Genomic DNA, 18,029 nt, shown 5'->3' with positions numbered 1-18,029 from the left:
TGCGTATTGGCATCGAAAATGCCCATTATCATTTCATAAACTAGCGTTAGTAAAGTTCCGCCATTTCTCTCCTGTTTAGGGTTGCGCTTGTAGAATAATGGGTTGGCGCATCGCACTCAAAATGGTATGGTAGGGTTTCCGCTTCATCGCTCATACAATATCAAAGTATGAACAACTAATCACATTATTCTGAACTCTGCGGGGAATAGCAAATCCGCCCTTATATTCTGCTAATCCATGCTATTGGGCCATTATTCCTTTCAATTAATGATTTTGACTATTTTGAAGAATGTTGAGGTAAAAAAACTCAGACAAACCATGCGAAATCGTAATGTTAGCAGAATAAATTTACCTGTCAGGTCTGAGAACGCAGTTATAGGTCTGAGTACGCAGCTTCAGGTCTGAGAAAGCAGGTTTTCAAAACGCAGAAATGGATACTATTGTTCACCCTTCAGCTGTTATATAAAAGGCGGAATTCATTCATCAGACGGCGGGAAAATTATAATTTAGTGCAGGTAGATACGAGCCGATCCGATCGTAAATGGAAGCCGCAAATCTATTGGGGTAAGCCGGAAATCTCGGTCGTATCGGTACATCAGATCAATTCGCACCATTGCATTTACTGCAGGAGGATGCCCATGGCGATACCATGGGGGCGGGGTATGGTGCTGCATATGATGGCATAAGATGGGGGTAAGCATTAATGGCCCAATAGCATGGGATATATTGCTTGCCCGAACTAATGGCACACTAATGGTCTCATAAACTAATTATATCATTTTATTTCTCCTTGAATTTTACATTACAAAATCCAAATATTAGCATATAGTACCTAGTGCATTAATGAAACTATAGCTCATAAAGCCAATGAGTAGTCGTGGATACTACGCTAAGTTTGTCACTTTCAATAGTTGCGTAGCCGTATATGCCAAGCTGGAGCCTGACGTCACATTTGAACTGATAGTCCACATTTAGGTAAAATTAATCCAAATGCAGGACTCTATCAAAATGGTGTTAGATATAGACAATTCCTATTTCATCTCCTATAGAATAGTTAATGTCGCCTGACATGCAGGCATTTAACTATGCCCCCTTTCAGTGAAAGCACGCTCATCGAGATAGCATCATTGAGAGAGGAGGAGGATAGTTAAATGCCTGCATGTCAGGCGGCATTAACTATTCTATAGGCGATGAAATAGAAATTGCCCATAGATATAGGCCAGCCTTATTTCCAAGGCTGTAAGTTATTTACTACCTTAAGAGTATAATGACAGTGACGGTACCCGTAACTCTAGCGGAGGATTCATGCGGATATTCATACATACATGAGCATACAGGAAGGGTGGCTGGCCATTAATGCACCCCACCATTCGTATGCCCATGGCTTACAATGAGGAAGTGAGAGCCCTCTGATAGCGATGTCTGAGGAAGCTGCCTCCATCGCTACCACCAGTCCCCCTCCGAGAGCGATGTGTGAAGAATTTCTGGCTGCCTCCATCACTGCCACCAGACCGTAGGAATAGTAATATGAGGGTATACGATACAATTTACGCATTGATGGCAAGCTCATTTGAATTTGATAACCCCGCTAGACATTTAAAATTTGAATTTATATATCCGCTTAGCCCATGTTTTTTTTTTGCAGCTGTTGTGTTCATTCGCTCAACTATCGAAGGCCATTTTGGTGGTGGACGTTTCTACAGCTTCCAAACACCTAGGATTCACTAAGAAGGTTTTAAAGCATAATGAATGGGAAGAGAAGCAGTGGCGTGAAACAAAGCGAGTTGTGCAGGACAAGAGGAGGATTCTTGGAAATAAGGGTTTCCCTTCACAAGTTTGTCATAAGAAGCGAGCAAGACATGAGTGTTCAAATGATGCAAAAATAATAAAAGGTGGACGGTTGTTGCATGATAGTTATCCCATGGCGTTGCCAGAGAAGATCAATAATATGGATGCTACTCGTGAAGAACCGCATGCTATGATTCAGCTCAAGGACGAGAGGTTGAAAAAAGTCGTGAAATTTTCTGAGGATGGAGGTGGATTGATCGGGCGAGCTGTTCTTATTGATGTGAAGGGTTGTATTGAGTTGGGTTCAATGAAACCGATGAATTAATAGACACTTATTCTGAAGCAATCTCGGTTTCTGACACACTAGGAGACATGCATTCAGAAGGAAATTGACATGTTACGATGATGTTCGGGAAGAGCTCATTTTCTTCGTTGATAATAATGTTGGTGAACTTGGCGTCTCCTTGAAATTTTTTTATGGGTATTCAAAAGATAATATGTATTCGGATCTCGTGTATGGTTCTGTTAAGACTCCCGTAGTTTTCTATGGATCTCTATGGAAAGATTATATTAGGCCGTTGAATGAAACTACAGTATATCAAAATGGTTATGAACAATCGCTGCAAGAAGGATTTGGAGTTAATGTTGTTGAAATCTAATTTCAACTGCGCACCCAAAACCAGAGCAGCGCCAGATGCCTACTCAGCAGCGCGGTGGATTGACCAGAATTCGGCACCGGAATTTTCTCGGAGCGATTTGCCGACGGTGGAATATTCTGGCAAGGAGCTCCGATATAATATGGAGGCGACGCATGTCACCCGCATGACATAATCCAAAGTCATTTTCTCGGGCGTTAAAGTCCTGCTGCAAACTACCTTCCGATATCAATCTCCGCCGTCCGATCTCCTCGTGCGTCCTCAGCCGTCGATCGCGTAAGGTGCATACGGGCCTGCAGCAAATCAATGCATTGCATGGAGTGTTTGTCTTTTTGGTTTGACCGCCGTGGAGGAAAAGCCATGGCCTTTAATGTTTCTACGTAAATTAGGTGTGGCCCTTAAATTTCGTTATGGGCATACGTCCCATATATATTTTTATATATGTTTTACGTAGTGTTTGGTGAAGGCCCTTTTAATATGGGCATGGGCACGTTTTAATTTTTATATATATGTTTTTATATATTGTTATGTTAGTGAGGGCTGTAGTTTTTCATGTATGGGTGTAATTGTGCCTGTGCACGACGAAGGTAGTGAGAGTGGTGGTTGTGCTCGATGGAGCAAAATTTTTGTAAAAGCACAACAGTGCGAGATATGAAACATGTGATGTAATTTTTTTTGGCCCCCATTGTAAAACAGAATATTATGTAATTTTCACAGCAGTGGAGTATGTAATTTTTGTGGTAAATGGGAAACACACAGTAGTGTGTATAAAAACAAGAACAGGGGTGTGAGTTTTTTTGTGATGTAATTTTTTTTGTGTTGGCCATCGTAAAACGGAGGAGTAGCGAAAAACCATGTGTGGTTTTGCACAGCAGTGCATAAGGAAAATGGTGGAGCGCATTTGTATGCATATGTAAATTTTATTTTACAGCAGTAAAGTGTTTTTCACTGCAGTGAATGTAAAAGGGGATTTACAGTAGTAAACCCAACACAGAAATTTCTCATGTGAAAACAGAGTTTTGGTTGAATGTTGTTTTTGGAAAATCCCTCACAGTAAAAGAGGATGAAGTTTGTAACAGTTGTTTTTTAAAGCAATAGAAAATGTTTTTATGGCTGTGTAATACTCTGTTCTGAGATTTTTTTTTTTTAAGTTTCCCTGTGCAAAAGGATCCTGGAACAGTGGAAACAGAGCATTGCCTCTGTGGTGTTAAGTTTGTTTGGTTTTGGTATTTTCCCATTGAAAAATTCCCAACAGTGGTACCAGAGCTAGTCTAGGCTCTTTGAAGACTCAAAGAAGCTGAAGGAAGGTGCTGCTGCAGCAGTCAAACCTCTCCAGCAGTGTGAAGTTTCAGCCAAAAGGGTTAAGGTATTTCTTAAAGCTTTCCTTTGTGTTACTGCTATAGAAATAGTCAGTGATTAAAGAAAACACAGTCAAGTATTTAAAGCCTAGATAAGAATGGCAAGGTCAAAGAAGAAAGCCTCCAAGCCTGTTAAAAATGTGTCTCCCTCCTCTACTAAAATAGAAGGCAATCCATTTGAATACATTTTATTTGAAACCCCAAAGTTTGATGGAAACTTTGATGTATGGGAAATAATGATGAGGGCTTTCCTAATGTCTGAGGGGATTGAAGTCTGGGAGTCAGTGATTGATGACAGCAAGATGGATAAAGAATCCATGGAGTATGATGCACAAGCAGCAAAGACTATCTTGGATGGACTGCCTGATTCTGTGAAGAGGAATCTAGGAAAATACACATCAGCAAAGGATATATGGGACAGACTGCATGACCTTCATGCAAAGGGAGCACTGACCATGAAAATGAGTCAAGAAGAAAGTCATGAACCCATCATAGAAGCTGAGAATGAGAAGCTTGACCTCATCAAGGTTCAAGTAAGAGAAAGGGATGAAGAGCTTGCCAAGCTTAAGAAGGAGCTTGACCAATGCAAGAAGAAACATCATGAAGAAGTCATATCCATGACAAATCAGCTGAATGAAGCAAAGAAGCAGGAAGATGCCTTGACAAGTCAACTTGAACAAAGGCACATGAGAGTGAATAAGCTTGTAGAAGAGATTGGACAGTACAAGGTAGAGGTCTCCTCCCTTAAGTCCGAACTACAAGAAGCCAGGAAGCAGGCACAAGGAGCTGAAAAGAAAATGAAGAGCAGTCAAGCAAAAGATGAAGAAATCTCCAAAATGAAGTCTGATATTATCTCCCTCAAAATAGTAGCAGCTGAAGCTACTCGTAGCAAGGAAGAAACTGAGGGATAGCTTGAAAAGAAAAATAATGAATGTGAAAAGTTGGAAGAAGAGATTGTCCTCCTCAGGAAGAAGGTTGAAGGGATGAACAAGATCATGAAGAGCTCTCAAGCTTTGGATGACATGCTCAGCTATCACAGAGCTCCATCTGATAAATCAGGACTTGGGTATGTAGCTGAACCCTCAAACAAGGATGGGGATGCTTTAAGCGAAGGAGATGCGAAGAAGCCAGAAAGAGATGTTGATGCTCCTAGTTCCAGCAAAGGCAAGGAGAAAAACGAAGGCTGCAATAGAAGAAATCCTACTCCAAGTAGAAAATCAGCTTCAAGAAGAAATGTAGCTGATGTCAAAGAGGCAAGAGGCAATGGTGATCATCAAAGGATCTCAAGGCAGCAAGGCTTCAAAAGTGCATCAAGAAAACCTCCATCTCCCAGGTACTAAAGTTCATTTTATGGTTATTGTTATGCTTGCTCAAACTTTGGTCACATGGCAAAAGACTGTAGAGCATTTCATAAAGATAAATAATGTGGTCTCTGAAAACCTCCAAGAGACAATTTTAGAAGAAATCATGAAATGTCATTCATGAAAAATGTAGAATGTTTCAAGTGTCATAACATTGGGCATATGGCACGAGATTGTAACTTGACATGGGCTCTTACACAAGCTAGACCCATGCAAAAGAAGAAAGTTACACAAGTATGGAGAAGGAAGGTAATACAATCTGAAAACCCCTTGAACTCCCCAATGGATCTAAATTTGTTTTGAGATGAGTCTGCCAAAAGAAGACAAGTATACACTAAAGGGGAGCTTGAATTTTTTGTTGTTGTTTGCTGAACTGTATTAACAGTCATTTGTTGATGGAGGATGTATTGCAGCGCAACAGTTGCAAGTGAAATCTTTGTTAATCCCTCTAAAAGGTAATATGCAGCAGTGATGAAATCAGCAATGTTTTTGCTTTGTGTTTATGCAATATGCACAGAAATGCATAAAGAAGAAAAGATGGCAGCGCTGAAATGTAAAGAGCAGCAGCGAGATAAGAGAAAAATGCAAAGCATGGAAACCCTCACAGCAGTGGGAAGACAGAACTTAAAACAACAGTTTGGAATTTTTTTTTGGAGCATATGGATTAGAATGAACAACAGTTTTGAATTTTTGCATGGCAATGGAAGGTAGTTTCCTTCTATGTAATGTGAGAGAATATACTCACAGCAGAATGAGTGTAATGCACAGCAGATGAAATGTTTTGTATTGGGAATGAAAATGCAAAGCAGTGAGAAGAAAATGAGAAGAAGGCAAAACGCAGCAGAGCGTAAATGCCCAGTGGCTGAGAATGTAATGAAATTTTTGTTACATAGCAGTAAAAAAAATGTAATGTTTTTTCTTCATATGCAATGCAGCATGCAAAGAAACGCATAAAGAAAAACAGGGACAGCAGATTTTTAATGCACATGGGTGAATGATAATGTGTGGCAGCAGAAAAATGAAAGAAATTGCACAGCAGTGCATTGTGTAATTAAAAAAAATGAAACTGAAGATTGTGTGAAGCAAGGGTGTAAAAAGTAACAGCCCGTGTTATTTTTTGTGTGGAGAATGAAGTGCCAAGAGTATGGGCAAACAGCAGTATGAAGAAACAAAAGGCAGCCGCAGTGCAAATTGCAGAGGCACCGCAGCAGCAAATAAAAACCCAGGGATGACAGTCTATGGTTATGGGTATGGACAGTAGTGCTTAAGAAAAGGCAGCAGCGTGATGGCAAGAAGGAGAATCACAGTAGTGAGAAGAAAATGAAACCAGAACTAAGAGAGAATGAAGAAATGTGTTTTTACACAACAATGCAAATAAGAAAATGCAGCAGCATGAAGTTTTTTGAAATGGACAACAGCAGATGTAAAAGAAATTTTTTCTTTACAGCAGTAAATGTAAGAAATGTTCACACACAACAGTGTAAATTTGTAAGGTAGGACAGAGTAATTGTTCCAGAAAAGACAGAGTATTTTGTCTCTGAAGAATGCACAGCAATGCATAGTTTACAAAGAAATGTAAGTGAAGTGCAGCAACACAACAACAATTGTAGACACAACAGTGTGGGGTAGACGCAACAAAGAAGATGGCACAACAGTGTAGCAGAGAATATGCAGCAGCATAAAAGAACAGGGCAATGATTGTTTGTTTTTGAAACTGCATGTAAAGCAGTTTCTCTTTGTAATCCCTCTGTTAATGAGGAAGGTGCTTTTCAGCACAGTGTCATGGTAAATCCTTCTGTCAAGAGGAAGATGCTTTTTAGAATACACGTGGTAAATCCCTCTATCAAGAGGATGATGCTTTTCAGCATAGTCACAGGTGAATCCCTCTGTCAAGAGGAAGGTGCTCTTCAGCACATTGTTATGGTGAATCCCCCTGTCATGAGGAAGGTGCTCTTAAGCATAGTTTCAGGTTAATCCCTCTATTAAGAGGAAGACAACTTTGTTTGTTTGTGAACTGCATCAGAAGTAGTTGGTGAATCCCTCTATGTGAGGAAGATATTCTTGTAACAGCAGTTAGTGAATCCCTCTATGTGAGGAAGTGTTTGGGTAAGATCGAATGCCCAGCAGTTGAAATTAAAGGGGAGTGTTGAAATCTAATTTCAACTACGCACCCAAAACCAGAGCAGCACCGGATTCCTACTCAGGAGCGCGGTGGATTGACCAGAATTCGGCACCGGAATTTTCTCGGAGTGATTTGCCGACGACGAAATATTCCGGCAAGGAGCTCCGATATAATATGGAGGCGACGCGTGTCACCCGCATGACATAAGCCAAAGTCATTTTCTCGGGCGTTAAAGTCCTACTGCAAACTGCCTTCCGATATCAATCTCTGTCGTCCGATCTCCTCGCGCATCCTCAGCCATCGATCGCGTAAGGTGCATACGGGCCTGCAGCAAATCAATGCATTGCGTGGAGTGTTTGTCTTTTTGGTTTGACCGCCGTGGAGGAAAAGCCATGGCCTTTAATGTTTCTACATAAATTAGGTGTGGCCCTTAAATTTCGTTATGGGCATATGTCCCATATATATTTTTATATATGTTTTACGTAGTGTTTGGTGAAGGCCCTTTTAATATGGGCATGGGCACGTTTTAATTTTTATATTTATGTTTTTATATATTGTTATGTTAGTGAGGGCTGTAGTTTTTCATGTATGGGTGTAATTGTGCCTGTGCACGACGAAGGTAGTGAGAGTGGTGGCTGTGCTCGGTGGAGCAAATTTTTTGTAAAAGCACAACAGTGCGAGATATGAAACAGGTGATGTAATTGTTTTTGGCCCCCATTGTAAAACATAAGATTATGTAATTTTCACAGCAGTGGAGTATGTAATTTTTGTGGTAAATGGGAAACACACAGTAGTGTGTAGAAAAACAAGAACAGGGGTGTGAGTTTTTTTGTGATGTAATTTTTTTTGTGTTGGCCATCGTAAAACGGAGGAGTAACGAAAAACCATGTGTGGTTTTGCACAGCAGTGCATAAGGAAAATGGTGGAGCGCATTTGTATGCATATGTAAATTTTATTTTACAGCAGTAAAGTGTTTTTCACTGCAGTGAATGTAAAAAGGGATTTACAGCAGTAAACCCAGCACAGTAATTTCTCAGGTGAAAACAGAGTTTTGGTTGAATGTTGTTTTTGGAAAATCCCTCACAATAAAAGAGGATGAAGTTTGTAACAGTTGTTTTTTAAAGCAATAGAAAATGTTTTTATGGCTGTGTAATACTTTGTTCTGAGGTTTTTTTTTAAAAGTTTCCCTGTGCAAAAGGATCCTGGAACAGTGGAAACAGAGCATTGGCTCTGTGGTGTTAAGTTTGTTTGGTTTTGGTATTTTCCCATTGAAAAATTCCCAACAAATGCATCGAAGTTTCATGACATTTGGAACGATTTTAAATAAATACCTACAACTGTGAATTCCACTCTGGAGGAAGGCCTGCAATTACATATTGGGAAGAAAATTTTCCCTAGCTTCTAAGCAGAAAACATGATCCCATTGAAGCTTTATTCAAAGTATTCCACCGAAGTATCATAATTGTGTGGAGTGTCATGTAGCACAACACTCAAAACTTTAATTTAAGAGTCTAAGGCTTCATTCATTTTTTAATTACTATTTTTTTTTTGTTATTAAAGGTTAAATCTTTATTTTCCTTTACTTATGATTTCTGTGTATAAATATTTTTTTTTGTTTTTTTTCTGGTTTTTTAATATTATTGAACTGATAGAAAATTAGATAATATTAAAATTTGATTCGTTGGAATATGTTTAATTGAAAATCAAGACCAACAGCAGCAACAAAATATTTTATTTTTTTTAAGTTTGTGGTTAGATAAGTTAGAACGTTGAATCCGATCAATTGTTTATTCAGATTTCTAATTAATTTTAGATTAAATGTCCTTCTAATAATAGGATATATAAAAAAATTAGTTATTATTATGCAATATATTAAGTCATAATTGTGGTAAATTTCAAGATGAAATAGAAAAATTATAAATTAATTAAAACAATTAAAAGAATATGGAAATATCAATAGTGCGGAGCTGTTCCTCATAAATGCTAGTTCTTAGACCCTATCCTAATAATGACTTCTATATTTTCATAAAAACATTAAATTTATATAAAAAAATCAAAATATTATATATTAACTTTTAAATTTTTTGGTATCTAATTTACTTCAAAATATTTTGTTAATAATTAGTAAGCATAGAGAACAAAGGGTTCACGCATTTCGAACCTAGATGTAGGTTCGAAACGCGTCGACCGTTTGTTCTCTATGTGAGTTCTCCGTAAAACTCAGCATTATATCATGAATCACAAAAGCATAAAATTTGAAATTAATAAGCAGTTAAATTGAATTTTACCTTCAAATGTACTTAATAAGTTTAATATTAATAATTAACAAAAAATAACAATAATTAAATTAAAATTATAAAATATATTAAAAATACTTATGCTATTCATTAAAAATAATAATTAACGTTTCATCTTATATTAAAGATACTATAAAAAAAGACCAATTATTATGGAATCTATAGCCTAATTTTTCAAGAAAAAACATTTCCCTAGAGAAAATAATTAGACTTTTCTATCAAAGATTGAACATCCAAACATAACAGGATGAAATCATATAACATCCAATTGTATAAAATTTAAACTTTCTTTTTGTGATTAATTCAAAAAGTCATATAATAAAATGAAAAAATTCGATAAAAGAATTATATAGTAGAGTTCTTTCGGTAATGACGATCAAATAAAATCCAAGTTGTAAAATGGTTAGACTTCTCCTTCGATGATTATTTTGTGTTGGGAAAATTTCCTACAAATACGCTAAAATTTTGTATTGGAAAGTATTTTCTCACAAATACAATAAAATCGTGTGCGAAATCCATGAAAAACTTATGTGAGAAAAAAAGAGAGGAGAACCTAAACATGGGAAATGTTTTGTAGGAGCTAGTCCTTGGGGGTTGAAAATGGCCATATAGGGGTTATCACATGATTTGACATGGAAATAACTGAGAGCACTTTATCTTTAGTTTAAAATCACTATTATTCTTGGGAAGCGAGAATTTCATACTCAGGAGTGTACCCTCCTTTGTTGCCACTTTACCAGCCTTTAATATCCATGTACTATATTTTTGGACATTTCTTAAAATCCACTTTTCTTTAACAATTGTCCCTTGGGTTGGTTATCAGTCATTCGTGCCATCCAATTCCTAATAATACTTAAACACTTCTTGGGGTTTGAACCCCCCCCCCCCCCCCCGCGGGTGCGAACCATGCTCATCGATGTCCATCCATGTATGATCACATCCCTTCAAATCCAACTGAACTATGTTGGAAAATTCATCCTTAAGTTGTCTTGATTGGACCTCCTCCCATTCAAAATCCCCCTGGACCACCAGCTCCTTTGCCCCTTTATTCGTTAACGTATATGCCAGTTTGTTGATGGTTCAACAAACCAGGAAAAACTCCAAGTTTTTCATGTCAGCCAAGTGTCTATGAATCCTTTGTATGATATGGCTTAGGTGCTAGTGCTTTGTCACCTTCCCTAAGTTGGGGCCACATTGTAACCTTCTAGCTACCTTGATTTCCAAAGTGGAGTCGTCCTCTATTGTGCAGTGATGGAAATTGGATTTGATCAAAAAGTTTGGCCCTTGTTCTAGAGCCAAGAATTTCACTGCATTGTTTATCGTCGTGCCCGGATCTGAGTAGTAGATTCAGAGGATTTTACTAGTGTTGTCCCATAACACCACTCCCGCACCAGCATCAACCGAGTTTCCCTTCGAGGTGCCATCAAATTTTAACTTCAAAAACCTATCGCCAAAGGTGTCCAAGACTTTTCCAATCCCTTCACTCTTAGTTCCTTTATCCTATGAAGTGGAGGTTGGATTCCTTTTAGACCTAGTTTTTCCAGGATTTGACTTCCTTATTCTGTAATATTATTATTTTCATTTCGCACCCGACAACTTAGGATTATATCATGTATTTGGTGCAAGATTTGGGAGATCAATGAGGAAGTTGGGGAGGATTTGTCTTGGAATATCTGTCGATTTCTCTCTTTCTAACCTGCCCATATCACAAAACCAGGACTCAAGATCAAGGTAAGATTAACCCCTTCATATTTTAGGATTTCTCCACTCCAATTGTTTAAAGTTTCCTAGATATTGTCTCTTTGTCTGCCAAAAGACATAAGCAACCTAGTTCCAGAGCATAGTTGTGTATTCACAATTATTTAGGATATGGTTGATAGTTTCTTCTTTCTTTTGGCATAGGCTATAGCATGAAGGTCTTGACTCAGCCCCTGCAATAGAGATTTTCCCAGGTAAGTATTTTTTTGTGCATCGCCAACCAAATGAACATTTTGATTTTCAACCACTGCTTACATGACCAAATTTGGTTCTAGTTCATTGTAACAACCCCAAGTTAAAAGTTCATGTAGTAAAGTTAATAAAATAAAAATAAGACCAAGGTCATGGGACACTTATTCCAAGCATAATGTTGGGCAAAACATCATAGTGGGGTGTTTAAGAAAATAATTAGACTTTTTCGTCAAAGATTAAGCATCCAAACATAACATAATGAAATCATATAAACATTTGAACATAACAGAAAGAAAACGTATAAACATCCAATTGTATACAATTTAAACTTTCTTTCTATGATTAATTCAAAAAATTATATAATAGAAGGAAAAAGTTCAATAAAAAAATTATATAGTAGAGTTCTTTTGATAATGACGATCAAAGAAAATCCAATCTGTAAAATGGCTAGACTTCTCCTTCGATGATTATTTTGTGTTGGGAAAGTTTCCTACAAATACGCTAAAATTTTGTATTGGAAAGTATTTTCTCACAAATACAATAAAATCGTGTGGGAACTTCATGAAAAGATTATGTGAGAAAAAAGGAGAGAAAAACCTAAACAGGGGAAATGTTTTGTAGGAGCTGGTCCTTGGGGGGTGAAAATGGCCATATAGGGGTTATCACATGATTTGACATGGAAATAACTGAGAGCATTTTATCTTTAGTTTAAAATCACTATTATTCTTGGGAAGCGGGAATTTCATACTCAAGAGTATACCCTCCTTTGTTGCCACCTTACCAGCCTTTAATATCCATGTAATATATTTTTGGACATTTCTTAAAATCCACTTTTCTGTAACAATTTTCCCTTGCGTTGGTTATCAGTCATTCGTTCCATCCAATTCCTAATAATCCTTAAACACTTCTTGGGGTTTGAACCCCCGCAACTGCGAACCATGCTCATCAATGTCCATCCATGTATGATCACATCCCTTCAAATCCAACTGAACTATGTTGGAAAATTCATCCTTAATTTGTCTTGATTGGACCTCCTCCCATTCAAAATCCCCATAGACCACCAACTCCTTTGCCCCTATATTCATCAACGTATATGCCAGTTTGTTGGTGGTTCAACGAATGAGGCAAAACTCCAAGTTTTGCATGTGAGCCAAGTGTCTATGAATCCTTTTTATGATATGGCTTAGGTGCTAGTGCTTTGTCACCTTCCCTAAGTTGGAGCCACACTATAACCTTCTATCTACCTTGATTTCCAAAGTGGAGTCGTCCTCTATTGTGCAGTGATGGAAATTGGATTTGATCAACAAGTTTTGCCCTTATTCCAGCGCCACGAATTTCACTGCATTGTTTATCGTCGTGCCCAGATCTGAGTAGTATATTTAGAGGATTTTACTAGTGTTGTCCCATAACACCACTCCCGCACCAGCATGAATCGAGTTTCCCTTCGAGGTGCCATCGAATTTTAATTTCAAAAACCTATCACCAAAGGTGTCCAAGACTTTTCCAATCCCTTCACTCTTGGTTCCTTTATCCTATGAAGTGGAGGTTGGATTCCTTTCAGACCTAGTTTTTCCAGGATTTGACTTTCTTGTTCTGTAAGATTATTATTTTCATTTCGCACCCAACAACTTAGGATTATATCATGTATTTGGTGCAGGATTTGGGAGATCAATGAGGAAGTCGGGGAGGATTGTCCTGGAATATCTGTTGATTTCTCTCTTTCTAACCTACCCAGATCACAAAAATATGACTCAAGCTCCAGGTAAGATTAACCCCTTCATATCTTAGGATTTCTCCACTCCAATTGTTTAAAGTTTCCTAGATATTGTCTCTTTGTCTGACAAAAGACATAAACAACCTAGTTCCAAAGCATAGTTGTGTATTCACAATTATTTAGGATATGGTTGATAGCTTCTTCTTTCTTTTGGCATAGGCTATAGCGTGAAGGTATTGACTTAGCCCCTGCAATAGAGAGTTTCCCAGGTAAGGATTTTTCTGTGCATCGCCAACCAAATGAACATTTTGATTTTCGACCACTGCTTACATGACCAAATTTGGTTGTAGTTCGTTGTAACAACCCCAGGTTAAAAGTTCATGTAGTAAAGTTAATAAAAGAAAAATAAGACCAAGGTCATGGGACACTTATTCCAAGCATAATGTTGGGCAAACCATCCTAGTGGGGTGTTTAAGAAAATAATTAGACTTTTTCGTCAAAGATTAAGCATACAAACATAACATAATGAAATCATATAAACATTTGAACATAATAGAAAGAAAACATATAAACATCCAATTGTATACAATTTAAGCTTTATTTCTATGATTAATTCAAAAAATTATATAATAGAAGGAAAAAAATTCGATAAAAAAATTATATAGTAGAGTTCTTTTGATAATGACGATCAAAGAAAATCCAAGTTGTAAAATGGCTAGACTTCTCCTTCGATGATTATTTTGTGTTGGGAAAGTTTCCTACAAATACGCTAAAATTTTGTATTGGAAAGTATTTTCTCACAAATACAATAAAATCATCCTTTAATATCCATGTACTATATTTTTGGACATTTCTTAAAATCCACTTTTCTGTAACAATTGTCCCTTGGGTTGGTTATCAGTCATTCGTGCCATCCAATTCCTAATAATCCTTAAACACTTCTTGGGGTTTGAACCCCCCCGGGTGCGAACCATGCTCATCGATGTCCATCCATGTATGATCACATCCATAAAAATCCAACTCAACTATATTGGAAAATTCATCCTTAAGTTGTGTTGATTGGACCTCCTCCCATTCAAAATCCCCCTGGACCACCAGCTCCTTTGCCCCTTTATTCGTTAACGTATGTGCCAGTTTGTTGATGGTTCAACAAACCAGGAAAAACTCCAAGTTTTGCATGTGAGCCAAGTGTCTGTGAATCCTTTGTATGATATGGCTTAGGTGCTAGTTCTTTGTCACCTTCCCTAAGTTGGAGCCACATTGTAACCTTCTAGCTACCTTGATTTCCAAAGTGGAGTCGTCCTCTATTGTGCAGTGATGGAAATTGGATTTGATCAAAACGTTTGGCCCTTGTTCTAGAGCCAAGAATTTCACTGCATTGTTTATCGTTGTGCCCGGATCTGAGTGGTAGATTCAGAGGATTTTACTAGTGTTGTCCCATAACACCACTCCTGCACTAGCATCAACCGAGTTTCCCTTCGAGGTGCCATCAAATTTTAACTTCAGAAACCTGTCATCAAAGGTGTCCAAGACTTTTCCAATCCCTTCACTCTTAGTTCCTTTATCCTATGAAGTGGAGGTTGGATTCCTTTTAGACCGAGTTTTTCCAGGATTTGACTTTCTTATTCTGTAATATTATTATTTTCATTTCGCACCTGACAACTTAGGATTATATCATGTATTTGGTGCAGGATTTGGGAGATTAATGAGGAAGTTGGGGAGGATTTGTCTTGGAATATCTGTCGATTTCTCTCTTTCTAACCTGCCCATATCACAAAACTAGGAATCAAGCTCAAGGTAAGATTAACCCCTTCATATTTTAGGATTTCTCCACTCCAATTGTTTAAAGTTTCCTAGATATTGTCTCTTTGTCTGCCAAAAGACATAAGCAACCTAGTTCCAGAGCATAGTTGTGTATTCACAATTATTTAGGATATGGTTGATAGTTTCTTCTTTCTTTTGGCATAGGCTATAGCGTGAAGGTCTTGACTCAGCCCCTGCAATAGAGATTTTCCCAGGTAAGGATTTCTCTGTGCATCGCCAACCAAATGAACATTTTGATTTTCAACCACTGCTTACATGACCAAATTTGGTTCTAGTTCGTTGTAACAACCCCAGGTTAAAAGTTCATGTAGTAAAGTTAATAAAATAAAAATAAGACCAAGGTCAAGGGACACTTATTCCAAGCATAATGTTGGGCAAAACATCATAGTGGGGTGTTTAAGAAAATAATTAGACTTTTTCTTCAAAGATTAAGCATCCAAACATAACATAATGAAATCATATAAACATTTGAACATAACAGAAAGAAAACATATAAACATCCAATTGTATACAATTTAAACTTTCTTTCTATGATTAATTCAAAAAATTATATAATAGAAGGAAAAAGTTCAATTAAAAAATTATATAGTAGAGTTCTTTTGATAATGACGATCAAAGAAAATCCAAGCTGTAAAATGGCTAGACTTCTCCTTCGATGATTATTTTGTGTTGGGAAAGTTTCCTACAAATATGCTAAAATTTTGTATTGGAAAGTATTTTCTCACAAATACAATAAAATCGTGTGGGAACTTCATGAAAAACTTATGTGAGAAAAAATGAGAGAAAAACCTAAATAGGGCAAATGTTTTGTAGGAGCTGGTCCTTGGGGGGTGAAAATGGCCATATAGGGGTTATCACATGATTTGACATGGAAATAACTGAGAGCATTTTATATTTAGTTTAAAATCACTATTATTCTTGGGAAGCGGGAATTTCATACTCAGGAGTGTACCGTCATTTGTTGCCACCTTACCAGCCTTTAATATCCATGTAATATATTTTTGGACATTTCTTAAAATCCAGTTTTCTGTAACAATTTTCCCTTGCGTTGGTCATCAGTCATTTGTGCCATCCAATTCCTAATAATCCTTAAACACTTCTTGGGGTTTGAACCCCCACAGCTGCGAACCACGCTCATCGATGTCCATCCATGTATGATCACATCCCTTCAAATCCAACTCAACTATGTTGGAAAATTCATCCTTAATTTGTCTTGATGGACCTCCTCCCATTCAAAATCCCCATAGACCACCAGCTCCTTTGCCCCTTTATTCATCAACGTATATAACAGTTTGTTGGTGGTTCAACGAATGAGGCAAAACTCCAAGTTTTGCATGTGAGCCAAGTGTCTATGAATCCTTTTTATGATATGGCTTAGGTGCTAGTGCTTTGTCACCTTCCCTAAGTTGGAAACACACTATAGCCTTCTAGCTACCTTGATTTCCAAAGTGGAGTCGTCCTCTATTGTGCAGTGATGGAAATTGGATTTGATCAACAAGTTTGGCCCTTGTTCCAGAGCCAAGAATTTCACTGCACTGTTTATCGTCGTGCCCAGATCTGAGTAGTAGATTCAGAGGATTTTACTAGTGTTGTCCCATAACACCACTCCCGCACCACCATGAACCGAGTTTCCCTTCGAGGTTCCATCGAATTTTAATTTCAAAAACCTGTCACCAAAGGTGTCCAAGACTTTTACAATCCCTTCACTCTTGGTTCCTTTATCCTATGAAGTGGAAGTTGGATTCCTTTCAGACCTAGTTTTTCTAGGATTTGACTTTCTTGTTCTGTAAGATTATTATTTTCATTTCGCACCCAACAACTTAGGATTATATCATGTATTTGGTGCAGGATTTGGGAGATCAATGAGGAAGTCGGGGAGGATTGTCCTGGAATATCTGTTGATTTCTCTCTTTTTAACCTGCCCAGATCACAAAAATAGGACTCAAGCTCCAGGTAAGATTAACCCCTTCATATCTTAGGATTTCTCCACTCCAATTGTTTAAAGTTTCCTAGATATTGTCTCTTTGTCTGACAAAAGAGATAAACAACCTAGTTCTAGAGCATAGTTGTGTATTCAAAATTATTTAGGATATGGTTGATAGCTTCTTCTTTCTTTTGGCATAGGCTATAGCGTGAAGGTCTTGACTCAGCCCCTGCAATAGAGAGTTTCCCAGGTAAGGATTTTTCTGTGCATCGCCAACCAAATGAACAATTTAAATTTCGACCACTGCTTACATGACCAAATTTGGTTGTAGTTCGTTGTAACAACCCCAGGTTAAAAGTTCATGTAGTAAAGTTAATAAAAGAAAAATAAGACCAACGTCATGGGACACTTATTCCAAGCATAATGTTGGGCAAAACATCCTAGTGGGGTGTTTAAGAAAATAATTAGACTTTTTCGTCAAAGATTAAGCATACAAACATAACATAATGAAATCATATAAACATTTGAACATAATAGAAAGAAAACATATAAACATCCAATTGTATACAATTTAAACTTTATTTCTACGATTAATTCAAAAAATTATATAATAGAAGGAGAAAAATTCGATAAAAAAATTATATAGTAGAGTTCTTTTGATAATGACGATCAAAGAAAATCCAAGTTGTAAAATGGCTAGACTTCTCCTTCGATGATTATTTTGTGTTGGGAAATTTTCCTACAAATACGCTAAAATTTTGTATTGGAAAGTATTTTCTCACAAATACAATAAAATCGTGTGGTAAATTCATGAAAAGCTTATGTGAGAAAAAAGGAGAGAAGAACCTAAATAGGGGAAATGTTTTGTAGGAGCTGGTCCTTGGGGAGTGAAAATGGACATATAGGGGTTATCACATGATTTGACATGGAAATAACTGAGAGTGTTTTATCTTTAGTTTAAAATCACTATTATTCTTAGGAAGCGGGAATTTCATTCTCAGGAGTGTACCCTCCTTTGTTGCCACCTTACCAGCC

The 18,029-nt window shown here is 37.4% G+C and overlaps 1 pseudogene; it reads left to right on the top strand.

Annotated features, from left to right (window-relative positions):
* Positions 1 to 318: 318 nt before the first annotated feature.
* On the top strand, positions 319 to 8,612 carry LOC149177117 (uncharacterized; annotated as a pseudogene).
* Positions 8,613 to 18,029: the final 9,417 nt, after the last annotated feature.

The sequence above is a fragment of the Pinus tabuliformis genome, chromosome 4_1 (assembly GCF_031772625.1).
Source record: "Pinus tabuliformis cultivar Carrire ecotype Pingquan chromosome 4_1, CPIR1, whole genome shotgun sequence".
In the NCBI taxonomy this organism is placed as follows: domain Eukaryota; kingdom Viridiplantae; phylum Streptophyta; class Pinopsida; order Pinales; family Pinaceae; genus Pinus; species Pinus tabuliformis.
The sequence above is the reverse complement of the archived record's forward strand: the minus strand, read 5'-3'. Positions and strand labels throughout refer to the sequence as shown.